The sequence below is a fragment of the Loxodonta africana genome, chromosome X, assembly GCF_030014295.1.
Source record: "Loxodonta africana isolate mLoxAfr1 chromosome X, mLoxAfr1.hap2, whole genome shotgun sequence".
Classification (NCBI taxonomy): domain Eukaryota; kingdom Metazoa; phylum Chordata; class Mammalia; order Proboscidea; family Elephantidae; genus Loxodonta; species Loxodonta africana.
Window position 1 is genome coordinate 159,405,188 of NC_087369.1, and position 13,878 is coordinate 159,419,065.

Here is a 13,878-nt window from a genome sequence, read left to right on the forward strand (position 1 = left end):
AGTGCCTGAGATCCCAACTCCATGTTGCCCAAACTTTCTGCCCAGGTCTGGCTTTTGCCCTCAGTCTCAGTTCCTGGTTTCTGCTGCTTGACCTTGCTTGCTCCCTCAACTATCTTCATATACTAGAACCCTTGACTGCCTGAGCCTATGGATTCTTCCTGGCCTTAGGTGACTTCTCTGGATATGACTTCTGGCCTTCCTGATACTACTCAACTCTCAGCATCAAAATGTTACATAAATACAACATTTCACTTTGCCAGTCTCAACCACCATTCTGAATGCTACTATCCCTAGTGAAGATACCAATCAGTTGTTTTAAGGACCATTTAATTGTTAATTTTAACATTTATTCAATGTATTAAAATGTATTGAGACTTCTAGTCTCAAATATATGTAATTGAGACTGGAAGTGTTCTCAAGCACAGGCACAATCTGTATAGGTATACACGTATCTACAGGTAACCAGGAAACCCTGGTGTCGTAGTGATTAAGTGCCACGGCTGCTAACCAAGAGGTCGGCAGTTCGAATCCACCAGGCACTCCTTGGAAACGCTATAGTGCAGTTCTACTCTGTCCTATAGGGTCGCTATGAGTCGGAATCAACTCGACGGCACTGGGTTTGTTTCTTTTGCTATAGGTAACCAGATGCCCACCTTCCAGATGGAAATGCTCCATTTAAAAACATGTCCTTCCAGGATGTCTACAAATCTCTTGAAGAAAACAGATCGCATCATTTTTTCCCAAATGTGGCCATGGAAATATAAAGTGTCTTTTCATGTGGGACATGATCGGTAACGGGCCTAAGATTTTCAAGGGGTCTGTCTTCGTATTTGGGTCCAGCCATTTGTTGCATTTCTAATCTGCATATTTTCTGGGCACCACATTAAGACAAATTTTTATCTTTCCTTGTACATATTCTTCAAGACCTAAATGTCTCTAGAATGAAAATATATAATACCAAATTTTTTCCAGCTTTGCGAGGTCAGTAAAGATAAAACATGCTAATGTGAGCCTACACAAGTCTGCCTATTCTGGGATTCACAAAGCTACTTACTACTTGTTTAATCAATGAATGTTTTGCATTCAAACTTAAAATGACTGAAGAACCCAACTGCATGTAAAAAAGAGACACTAATATACTTTTAATAAAGGGGTAACGTTAATATTACTGAAGAGTTAAATGATACTATGATCCAAATATGTTTCTGTTTTATGCTATAGTATAATCTTCAACATTTTCCATGAAAAAAAAATGACAAGGGTTCTGTTTCATTCTGCCATATCCTTGGTGAGCAAGATGCAATAGACTATGAAGAGAGTGTCCAGTATCCCAGGGGGTCCCAGGCTTTTTGAATCCCCCTTCAAACGTTGATCAAGTGGGAAAGTGTTAACGACGTGTATGCCAAAATGGTAGCAAAGCAAAAAATACACTTCTTTTTTAGCCCACAATTCCTAAGGGGAGTGGGCGTATGTGTGTGCATGTGGATATGTGTGTTGGGTGAGTGTGATAGAGATGGGTAGAGTCTACAATAATATGCCGAAGTCAATATTTGCAGAGTAAGGCCCCAGAATGAAAGCTGGAATTAAATTCTCCCCTTGCTGTTTTGTGTTGCTACTTATCCAGGTTAATTAACCATCTATAGGTGGCGACACTGGTGTTATTAACGTGTTTGGGTACTTGACTGAATTTGAAACCAAGTCAACTGATTTTTTTTAAACTGATTAGAAAAGGAAACATGCACCAACAAGAGTCACTGCATCTGCTTGAGGCAAGTTGCCTGGCACTATACACAGTTCTCTTTTGAGAAGACCCCAATACACTATAGCTTACCCACTGACCTGTTCTTTTCACTGCAAGCCTAGCCTACAGCACTAGGAATTACACAGAAGTTGGAAGAGGCTTCTGGGACTAGTAGTGAAGGCAATGCCTGAGGATTTTGATTTCAGAGCAATTGGAAGATCAGATACAACCACCACACCCTCCACCACACCATGCCCTCCCAAGCACCAAATTGAATGATATTGGAAATTCCACCCAACACCTTTCTTCCATGCATTTAAGATTGGTTCCCAACTAAAATAGAAATATTATTTGGAGGGAAGATAACACTTTCAGTGGTTATCAGTCACTTATACCTTAGTGGAAATGAGAGGTGTGAGACCAAGTTTAGAGATGATGACATACAGAAAGTACTAGGGCATGGGGCCTAACTGGGAAAGAGCAAGGGAGAACCCCTTAACATGGAGAGGGTGGGAAGAGAACAGGGGAAAATTAGATTACACTAGAGGTCATTTTCCTCGGACTGATCCCACTCACTCATACATCCAAAATGGAGAATAGATGCCCATTTCCCTCTGCAAAGCACTGGCCTGTTAAAGGGTAATGCAAAATCACACATTTCTCCTGTACACAGCCATGATGATATTCCTGTCTAGTCCCCTGTGTGAGTTTCACAAGCCTGTTGAGGGTCTCTGGTATGTGACTGAGTTCCAGATTAGCCAAACTTTCTTTATACCTATTTTGGTCCAGAGGTGGATGGTATGGAAATGAGCTGGCTAGTTCCAGTTGGATCTGTGAATGCCAGATGAACAGCAGGGTTCCCTCCCTCCATTCATTCCATCCCTACTGTGACACAGACAAGAAAGAAAACACAGCTTCTTAGATTACTCCTTGATGGTTTCATGCTACCACTCCTGCAATCAAATGAGGCAAGGTTCGAATCTAACAGCAATGAAAACATTTACTCTATCCTGGGTAATCAATAAGAGACACAGAGATTAAGCCTGATTTAAGATTTTCTAAAAGGTATATACATGTAACCAAAAAAAACCAAACCCAGTGCCGTCGAGTCGATTCTGACTCATAGCGACCCTATAGGACAGAGTAGAACTGCGCCATAGAGTTTCCAAGGAGCACCTGGCAGATTCAAACTGCCAACCCTTTGGTTAGCAGCCATAGCTCTTAACCATTATGCCACCAGGGTTTCCTATATACCAGCCTAAAATCCAGTCCCACATCAGCAGATGAAATCAGACGAAACATTTCATTTAAAAATGTTTCCCCACATTTTCCCATTTTGGATATCCACAATGACAGCAATGCCTATTTTTTATCCACTAAACACCAGGTGTTAATTCTGAATTTTGGGGGGTCTGCCAGCATAAACTTCACAGAACTTAATATTTTTTATGGATTTACAAATAGATCCTTTTGGAATAGTTCTCAGTTTCAACATGCATGCTATTTTATGACATTTTCCCTAAGCTGACAAGAGGAAGAAAATGAGAAAAAAACTCACCCCTAACACCTTGCTCCAGCCCTTCACTTATCTTAATAAGGATAGCTACCACTGACTGATTTATTGAGCCATAACTACATGCCTGGCACCATCAGGACGGGCTCTCTAAGATAGATGATAGATAGATAGGCAGGCAGGTAGGTAGATAAAAAAAAAAAAGGTAGATAATAGATACAAATGTGGATGTGGATATGAATATAGATAAAGTATATAAGAGCCACGGCTGCTAATCAAAAAGTTGGCAGTTTGAATCCACCAGCTGCTCCTTGGAAACCCTACGGGGCAGTTCTACTCTTTCCTATAGGGGTCGCTTTGAGTCAGAATTAACTCAACGGCAACGGGTTTGGGTTTTGGTTTGGTTATATATTCATTGCATTGGTTCTTCCAGCAAGCTTGTGATGTGGACACAATTATTTCCCTATTTTGCACAAGTAAACTGAGACTCGGAGTGGTTATGTCACAGAGCAAGAATGTGATAAAACCAAAAAACCTCGTTTTCTGTGTCGATTCTGACTCACAGCAACCCTACAGGACAGAGTAGAACTGCCCCATAGGGTTTCTAAGGTTGTAATCTTTACAAAAGCAGACTGCCACATCTTTCTCCTGCAGAGCAGCTGGTGGGTTTGAACCACCGACCTTTCAGTTAACAGCCAAGTGCTTAACCACTGCACCACCAGGGCTCCTCAAGAATGTGATAGAACCAATAAAAGTACACACACAAAAAAGTACCCTGAGGGACACTGTAGCTCTGAACACATACTTTTATGTTTCCATGATACATAAAAAGAGTAAAAAAGAAATCCGTGGGTTTATACACAAAAAGAAACTCCTTGCTGCTGTCAATACAAACAGCATCTGCACCATGCGCAGCAAGTTTGTTACAGACCCTAAGATGACTAACCCAACTCACTGTGGCCAGAAAGAAAGTCCCCCACATGACAAGACTGTGTCTGCAGGAGCTTTGCCTAATTCCTGTGCTGTCCTTCCCATTCCAAGGGGCAGCCCTGCCCCAGCAGGCGCCTGGCCATGTTTGCCAGCAGCAGGAAAGGGCTGCACTGAGCTACTGGTTCCACCTTGTGAGCCACAGTCCACATTTGTGAGGCGCTGGTTGCCTGGAGATTCAGCCTGTGGTTACAGTACAAAGCTAAACTGTCTGGGCTGCATGCAATGACATTCAGCTCCTTGACTTCCTTGACATCATGCTCTAATCATCCGGGTTAACTAGTCACAAACCCAGCTACATCCCGGTTAAGAGAAGAAGCCGTACCCTATTCTAGTTTAGAACCAAATAATTTCATCCAGGTAATGCCTCTAAATGGAGCCCTGGTGGTGAAGTGGTTAAGAGTTCAGCTGTTAACCAAAAGGTCAGCAGTTCGAATCCACTAGTCGCTCCTTGGAAACCCTATGGGGCAGTTCTACTCTGTCCTATAGGGTCGCTATGAGTCGGAATCGACTTGACAGCAATTTTTTGTAATAGCTCTAAGTTCGTGTGGCTTCAGTACTATCCAGTCAACTTTATTTTAAGGTAATTTCGGGATTGGGATGATCATAATAGTCTCCGTCACTCAACTGTTAGGAAAGTCACAATAATCTAGTCAACTGAAAAGCAAGTGATCGATTCAGCAGGACCACACAGACATAGCTTACATTTCAGGCCCCCTAAAAAAATGATTCCAAATATTGCAGGAATATTCCAGCTCTCCTTTTCTTTGCTAATGTTCTTATTGAACAAGATCTTAAATTAACTTAGCTCATTTTGAATCACATTCGCTAATTCTCACAGCTGAGCACCCTGTCTCTGTTAACCCCTGAACTTTGGAGGAAATGTCATTACACAGCGCGACAGAGCAAGCAAATCTGAGCTGCTTAGTCATATGTCACTGGGTGGCACCACTCTTGGCTCTGTGAACGCGACCTGAGATGCTTCCACGCAGCTCCTACTAAAAGCAATCATAAAATCAGCAACAAATAAGGCTCTTAGCTCAGAAATTGGACTCAATTACCCATTGATATTTCACTTACTAGAGTGCAGTGGACGGCATTTGTGCCCTGCCTGGTATTAAATAATAACTGTTCTATTTGATATGAACCAAATGTAAGAGAGTAAACCCTGCTCTCTACTCCACTCTTGTTTCCTCCCTTTCTCTCCATACCAGCTATTTGGAGAGCAAGATCTGACTTGTGCGTGTAGCTGCAATAATACATGGTGTGTTGGAAAGAGTACCTGTGTGAGGGTCAGAAGGAGCCCTGGTGGCGCAGTGGCTAAGTGCTCAGATGTTAACTGAAGGGTGGGCAGTTCGAACCCACCAACCAGCCGCTCCGCAGGAGAAAGTTGTGGCTGTTCGCTCCCGTAAAGGTTTACAGCCTTGGAAACTCCATGGGGTAGTTCTACTCTGTCCTATAGGGTCACTATGAGTTGGAATCGACTTAGCGGCAACAGGTTTGGTATAGTATAGGTGAGGGTCAGAAGACCTTGGCTACAGTCCCAGCTCTGTCGCTGCCACAGTTGTGCTGACCTCTGATCTTTGGAAAGCAACACCACATTTTGCAGCCCATTTCCCATCTGGAAAGTGAGAAGTGTCTTTGACCAAAGGAGCGCAGTGAGAGGCCTCTCAAAGGCAGCATCTTGTCTGGGTCTCCATGGTTCAGGATCTGGTCTTCAATTCTCCAGGCTCTTGCGAATGGATTCACACTAAGCAAGCTCACAAAAGGCTGATGCACAAACCAAATGCTAATATTAATTTTTACTAAAAAAATAAACCACTAAGCGGACTGGATACTTTCATTTTCTGGACAGAGCACTCCCTCCCAACAGAGAAATCTACATAGTAAGACAAATTTTAGTTAGAAATTTATTAGACAAAATAGAATCAAAACAAAGAGTCTGGGGTACCACAACCTAATATGATCATTGTTGTTATGTGCCGTCAAGTTGATTTCGACTCACAGGGAATCCATGTGACAGAGAAGAACTGTTTTTCAGGCCGTAATGTTTATGGGAGCAGATCACCAGGTTTTTTCTCCCATGGAGCTGCTGGTGGGTTCGAACCACCGACCTTTCAGTTAGCAGCCGAGCGCTTAACCATTGCGCGACTGTTAAGAAGTTGATTTTTCAAACTGTCATCTTCAAAAAACCAACCAATTTGTGAATCCTGGCTGTAGCTTGCTGCCAGTGCATAGTGGGATTTGGATTGTGATTCTGGACAGCTGTAACCATCTATGCTCTTCTGTCCCTGTGGACTTTCTGAGAGTCATTTGACGTGACTGATATGGGCTCCCAGATTACTTGCACACAGTAGAATCCAGAGCCAGGAAGGTCATCCATAGCACTTCTGGTGGTAGCAGCAAAGATACGAGTGTGATCCCTCACTGTTCACTCTTCATCTCAAAGTCACCAAATCCATTCTGTGCTGGACACCCCAGCATCACCGGCATCGCCTTATCACACCTTATGACCTCCGTTCTTCCCATTAGCGCTCCGTTGTGGGGGGAACCAAGAGCAGGAGGCTTAGACCCAGCTGCTTCAAAGCCAGCCAGCTATCGTGGCCTGTGCTTCTGTCACCAGAGCCTCTGCAGGAGCCACACTGGCTGCCAGCTGTGAGGGGTGGGAGTGGATGGGTGATGCCTCAGCTACTGGAGCAGCTGTGTTCCAGACCTGGAGGTGTCCTCCCCACCACCACCACCATCCCTGCAGAGAAGGGGGACTGTATTTCTAGTGTTCCAAATTGGAATGCGGAACACATTTTCCCAGAGAAATAACATCCTACCTGCCACTTAGTGTCTGTGAGTTTATGGTACAGCCACAAAAACCAAACCCATTGCCGGTGAGTCAATTCCAACTCTTATCAACCCTACAGGACAGAGCAGAACTGTCCCACAGGGTTTCTAAGGCTATAATCTTTACGGTAGCAGACTGCCACATCTTTCTCCCATAGAGTGATTGGTGGGTTCAAATCACCAACCTTTAGGTTTGCAGCCAAGTGCTTAATTACTGCGCCACCAGGGCACCAGAAGAGCCATATTATGTGTTAAACAGGCTGTTGTGGGCCAGCCAGAAAACATAATCACCATGTAGAATCTTATTCCTATGGGAAAATGTTTTTGGTGTTCTTAACAATAACTTACAAACGAATGTTTGGAAAATAATCTGATTTTAAATTGAAGAACGCTTGGACTAACATCCAATGTCCAAATTCCTTTATGCTTTTTCCTTGTCCTTTCATATAAAGTATAAACAAATGCCCTAGACACTGAGTATTATTTATTTGAGAACTCTCCATGATGACAGACTCAAGCTATCCACATGAAGACTATGAGAACAGCCTCAAAAATGTCAACTATCAACAGCTCCTACCTGTGTAACAATCCAGGCAGTTAGGAAGAAGACTCAGTTGTGTGCAGATGGGGCTCCTGCAGCCTCTCCTTTCCTAGGCACCTACTAAGATGTGGGGTTGGAGCTCAGGAGCATAGCAGAAGCAACAGCTTCACTATTAATTCAATGCCCAGGACAGATCAGTGTTAAATGAGCTCCACACAAAGATGAGGGAGGACCAACCTGAGGTAATCTTTAAATCTTAAACCACAAATCTCCCCTGAAGTCTTCTTAAAACCAAACAATAGTCTAGCTTAACTAGTGAAGACTATCTGCCTTAAGCATTGTGCTCTTTTAAGATCTATCTATATGGGATCAAATGGACAATAGCAACTCGAAAGATTAGATAGGAAATTTAGAGGGCAGGGTGTTTATATCAACGGGGGAAGAACAGCTCGGAAAAGGCGGGTGAGAATGGCTGCACAACTTGAAGAACATAATCAATGTCACTGAATTTGTACAGGAAGAAATTGTTGTATGTTCTCTGTATATCCTCAATCACAACAAAAATGAATTACTTAAGAAACAAAAAAAAAGATGAAGGAGGGCCAAACACAATGAAAAAAAGAGCCAATGCAGGTTGCTTTTAACAGCACCTCTTCTGGCAGTTTCACTTGTTGTTTTCCAGAATGTTCTCCACTGCCCCCACCTTCTGAACGGCTAGCCTTCCAGTCTGTAGAGACGCTGCACACTGAAGCCTTCAATCATCTACCACTGTAACATTCCCTTTTTATTATGTGGGTGTTAAGATTAGTCCTGTATTTCCAATTAGGCAGTGGATCTTTCAAGTCCAAATTCCCCTGCAGCCCTGGTCCAGTATTCAACATATACAAGATATATGATAAATAATCATTCATTGGTTACTTGACTGTACCTTCTGTCAGAGAAATTTGGATATAAATTATACCTAGAATGTAAGCCCCACAGTGGTTCAGGGGTAGAATTCCAGCCTTCCATGTGGGGATCCAGGTTCAATTTTCAGCCAATATAGCTCATGCACAGCCACTACCTGTCTGTCAGCGGAGGCTACAGTGTTGCTACAATGCTGAACAGGTTTCAGCAGTGCTTCCAAACTAAGATGGACTAGGAAGAAAGGCCTGGCGATCTACTTCTGAAAATCAGCCAATGAAAACCATATGGATCACAACAGTCTGATCACCATGAGTCGGGGGCTGACTCGAAAGCAGCTATCAACGACAAACAAACCCCATCAAGTCAGTTTTTTTTTGAATTTTTTAACTTCTGTACCCCCAGTGCTAGAAGAGTACCTGCCACATAGTAGACACTCAATAAATATTTGCTGAATTAATGAAAGTCAGGATGATTAATCATAATTGAAGGCAAAGCATTGCTGAAATTAAAGTAAAAGAAATATCATTTAAGAAAGAAATAAAAATCAATTTCCAGAAACTTTCTGGGAACACATCTACCGTCTAAGACACACATGCACTTATCTGCAAAATTAACCTCTATGACCGTGATGGTGCCCAAAGCTATCATCAAACTCCAGGCTTATGGACTTCATTGAGTTGAGTATGGCAAAATCCTCAGCTGCTGCCCTGTCCTCCAGAAAAAATACCAAACCAAAAACCCATTGCTGTCAGGTCGATTCAGACTTACAGAGGCCCTATCGGACAGAGTAGAACTGCCCCGTAGGTTCCCATGGCTGTAAATCTTCATGGAAGCAGACTGCCAAGTCTTTCTCCCAAGGAGTGTCTGGTGGGTTCAAACCACTGACCTCTTAGTTAGCAGCCAAGAGCTTAACCACGGCACCACCAGGGCTCCCTCCTAGTTAATACAGGTTCCTTTAAATCCCACCACAAAGCACTATCACCCGAGCACAGTAGAGAAGGGAAGCTGCAAAGAACTGTGAGATTTTACTGCTTTGCTGGAATCAGCTAGATTTTAACTGTTTCACTGTAAAATAGGTTCTAAGATAACTGATGACTTTTCTAATGACAAACACTACCAGTCACACTCACCTGTTCATACCTATGTTCTAAAATCAGCTCCAACTTGGAGCCAGAGATCAGTGGGCCATGACAAAGTAACTTACAGAAGCGAGAAGTGGTAACAGGCAATTTGAAAAACTATAAATCACATGGGGGTGTTGGTGGTTCAGTGGTAGAATTCTCACCTTCCATAAAAAAGACCAAGTCCAGGCCAATGTACCTTATGGGTGGCCACCACCCATTTGTCAGTGGGCGCTTGCGTGTTGCTACGATGCTGAACAGGCTTCAGCTGAGCTCGCAGACTAAGACGGACCTGCAGACTAAGAAAGGCCTAGCAATCTATTTCCAAAAATCAGCTCATGAAAACCCTATGGATCACAACGGTCTAATCTGCAACTGATCATGGGATGATGGTGCAGGGCTGGGCAGTCTTTTGTTCCATTGTGCATGGGGTCCCCATGAGTCTGGGGCTGGCTCAATGGCAGCTAATAACAATAACAATATCAATCACATGCCCCAAGTCTCACTTACACTGGCTATTCTGGGTGGGAAGAATTTTGTGTCTATGTTACTACCATTTTCTTTCTTTATTTAGGGATCATCTTACATAATTCACTTGTCAAAGACTTTTGACACTCCTTGCTTATGTGTATACGTGAGTCAGTTTTTCAAAAGTGTTCTTTTTAGGGACAATGCCTAACAGACATCAATCAGTTAATTTTACTCCATCTTATTCCAAGTAGGATTTGTACCTAGGAAATATTTTAAACACTGTGAGGTATCATGATAGCTAATTTTATGTGTCAGCTTGGCTAGGCTATGGTGCTCAACTATTGGGTCAAACACTAGTCTAGATGTTGCTGTGAAGGTGTTTCGTAGCTGTGATTAACATTTACAATCGATTTACTGTAAGTAAAGGAGATTACCCTAGAGAATGTGGGTGGTCCTCATCTAATCAGTTAAAGGCCTTAGGAGCAAAACCTAAGATTTCTAAGAGAAGAAGAGATTCTGTCTCAAGATTGCAACATAGAAATTCTGCCTGAATTTCCAGCCTGTCAGCTGGCCCTATGGATTTTGGACTCAAGGCTGCAACATCAACTCTTTACTGAGTCTCCAGCTTGCTGGTCTAGCCTACAAATTTCAGACTTGCCAGCCCCCACAACTGTGTAAGCCAATTCTATCTCTCTCTCAAACTAATTATATATATATATACACACACACACACACATACGTATATATATATATCTCCTCTGATATCTGAGCTTCTGAATACACATATGTATGTATTATATCAGTTATCACCAGAGAAACAGAACTATAGTAATAGCTACAGATACGCATTCAGAAGCTCAGCTATCAGAGACATCAGGAATGGTGCTTCAGCTAACATCCATGTTTCTCAAAGCATAGCAATACCGTCCAGCAAAAACCTAATGTAACCCAGCCTATAACTGCCTACGAGATCAAGTCCACAGTCCTCAGGCTGACATTCAAATTTCTTTCTCAAGCTGGCGCCACCTGAGAAAGCCCATCATTCCTCACCATCATCTTCTTGTACGCACCAGCATCTTCACTTTCTTCACTGTGTCTCTCTCTGATACTGATAATTCTCCTTATGAAAGTTCCCGCAACCATCTGAATCCCAGCTGTCCTTTAGGCCCCATCCCAAATCATCCCAGGCCTCCTCCATGATCTCTTCCTCAAACACTACATCTCAGTACGCAACCAAACCAAAAAATCAAGCCAGCTGAATTGATTCCAACTCATGGTGACCCCATGTTTGGCAGAGAAGAACTGCACTCCATAGGGTTTTCAAGGCTGCAACCTTTCAGAAGCAAATCGCCAGGTCTTTCTTCCAAGGTGCCTCTGAGGGTATGTGAACCTTCAACCTTTTGATTAGCAGCCAAGCACGTTAACAGTTTGCACTACCCAGGACTCCACTGTGCACTGTTACACTTCACTCTTTCACATATGCATGGTGCCGCTTTCCAATTAGACTATAGGCCCCAGTAGGCAGGAGGTCCCCTGTGCCAGGCATGGCACTCACTGTAGAGACAGACGGTGAACAAGTATTTGCTGACCTCTAGTCTTTCCTCGCAACCTAAAATTTAAACAGACTGATATCTTTTCCACCAGAAACACCTGTTCTCTTGGAATGCCTTCCCCAGAAGGAAAGAAAGGGGAAAAGGTCCAAAAACACTCGATAAATCAGGGCTCACATATTTTTCTATCACAAAGAAACATAAATTCTGCCTTTTACAAAATATTATTGATAGAAGTGAAGAATGCTAACAAAGCATTTACTTCACCCAAAGGAAGTGAAGTTACTGCCAGGGGCTCACTTTAGAGAAAGTCATGGTTAGAGAGTCCTTGTGTACAAATCTCGCATCTTTGAAGGCCCAGCGAAATTGAAGAGAGTTTGGGTACTATAAGAAATAAGAAGTGGCCTGGGGCTGAAAAAGCAAAGAAGCTCTTCTCTATGAAATCATGGGTCCTAAGCTCTCACACCTTTCATTTTATTTTATTTTTTTAATATTTCAAAAACTTGAAACACGTACTGTAGCTTGGCACATAGAAACTGAGTAATACTTGGGTTAGGGGAGATCTGGTTTTCTTCCTACCCTTATTTTCACCCACCAAAGAGTCAGTTTTACAAATAAAAGTCAACTCTTGATAATTTACATGTAGACTGTTAGATAGACGAATAATCTAAAATAAAAAAAATTTTTAATTCTTTGTCCATTATTCATTCAACAAATATTTACTGGACTCCTAGTATATGCCAGGCGCTAATACATAAATTTGTTTTAAGATAAGAAATAAAAACGACACTATATAAAGTCTGGCAAATGGAGAAGTCACCCTCAGGTACACCAACCCTTCCACTGTTTTCTATTCTGTTGTCTTTCCTTGAAGGTAATTTTTTAAAACCTCAGATCAAGATTTTCTCCAATACACAACACATTCCCAAACACCATCATGTCTTCAGAGAATGCAAACAGGTTATATTACAGTGAAAATGCTTCTTTATGCTATCACAATATCCCTTTTCCCAAAAAAAACACAAAAAACCCAAAGAAGTTGTTAAATGCCTTTTGTTAGTAAAACACTACAGTCTCTGGGTGTGCACATGTTACTCAGAAATTCTTGGTAAACATCCCCATTTTGCTGGAGACCTAGCCATGAAGAACAGACAAATTACAAGACAAAATGTTCCTTAGTGTTTATGCCTGCCTCATAGGCAGGCCTCTTCATAAAAGATGTTAGGAGCCTGCCACGTTGAAGTTGTCTTTTAAAATAATGCCCAAGCTTCCAAGGAGCAGGGAAACATCTACATCATCGTCTGGGCTGAGACAAGTCCTTAAAAACGGTTTCACTCACTGCTTTGCAAACTGCTGTATTTCATCTCACCTTAATTTAATTCCTTCTTTTCCCTATTGCCCTATTTAATTCCTCAACTGACACGTCTCTGATCTCTGTAATAATATCCAAGTCCCCAAGAAAGTATTAAACTGGGATTTTACTCTATTTGTCTAAGCAGAACTTAATTAGGAAGGTAAATCTTCTGCCAGAAGTCAAATAGAAATGAAGTGTGACTATACGCTGTTTCGGATGATTCACGTCTCTGAACCCATACACTCCTCGGGTGGTAGAGTCCAGTTTGCCAGGGTATGACAAAGCCTGAAGTTAATCAGACAGATGCCTGGTGTCATACATCTTTCTTCCTGATGACAACCGAGGAAATGGCAAAGGCAATGCTGAAATGCAGGTACGGGCAGCTTTTGGACTAAGCGGTAAGCAAAAAAAAAAGAAAAAAAGAGGCTCTAATAAATTGGCAAGTGCCCTGACACTTCTTCATTTGCAATTCAAGGCCAGACCCTGCATTTACTCTCGGTGTAAACCTTAGGCTATGTTGGCACCATCTCATCATCTCTCAGAATGGTCTTTGGGGGCTGCCACACAGCTAACATAGGACCAAATTAGAATGGGGCTGGAGTATGGGATAGCTGGCCAAGACTGTGTGGTTTTAATAAAGAGCTATATTGTGCTCTGTTGCTCCCAGAAAAAGTCTGCATTAGAATCAACATTTAAACTAAATTAGAGTGATTCAGGTTTAAAACAAGACAATTTACATCTCCAGTCAGGAAGATTGAAGTTATCAAATTTTCAAAGAAAAAGCATTCCTTTTGTTATGTATCAGTATACATTCAGCCCAACACTGAAATGATGTATGTTTCATTTTTAGGTATCACAT

The 13,878-nt window shown here is 42.2% G+C and overlaps 1 protein-coding gene across 8 annotated transcripts in view; it reads right to left on the minus strand.

Annotated features, from left to right (window-relative positions):
• The window catches only part of ARHGEF6 (Rac/Cdc42 guanine nucleotide exchange factor 6), a 110,995-nt gene that overhangs the window by 68,147 nt on the left and 28,970 nt on the right, over positions 1–13,878 (minus strand). The window lies entirely within an intron of this gene.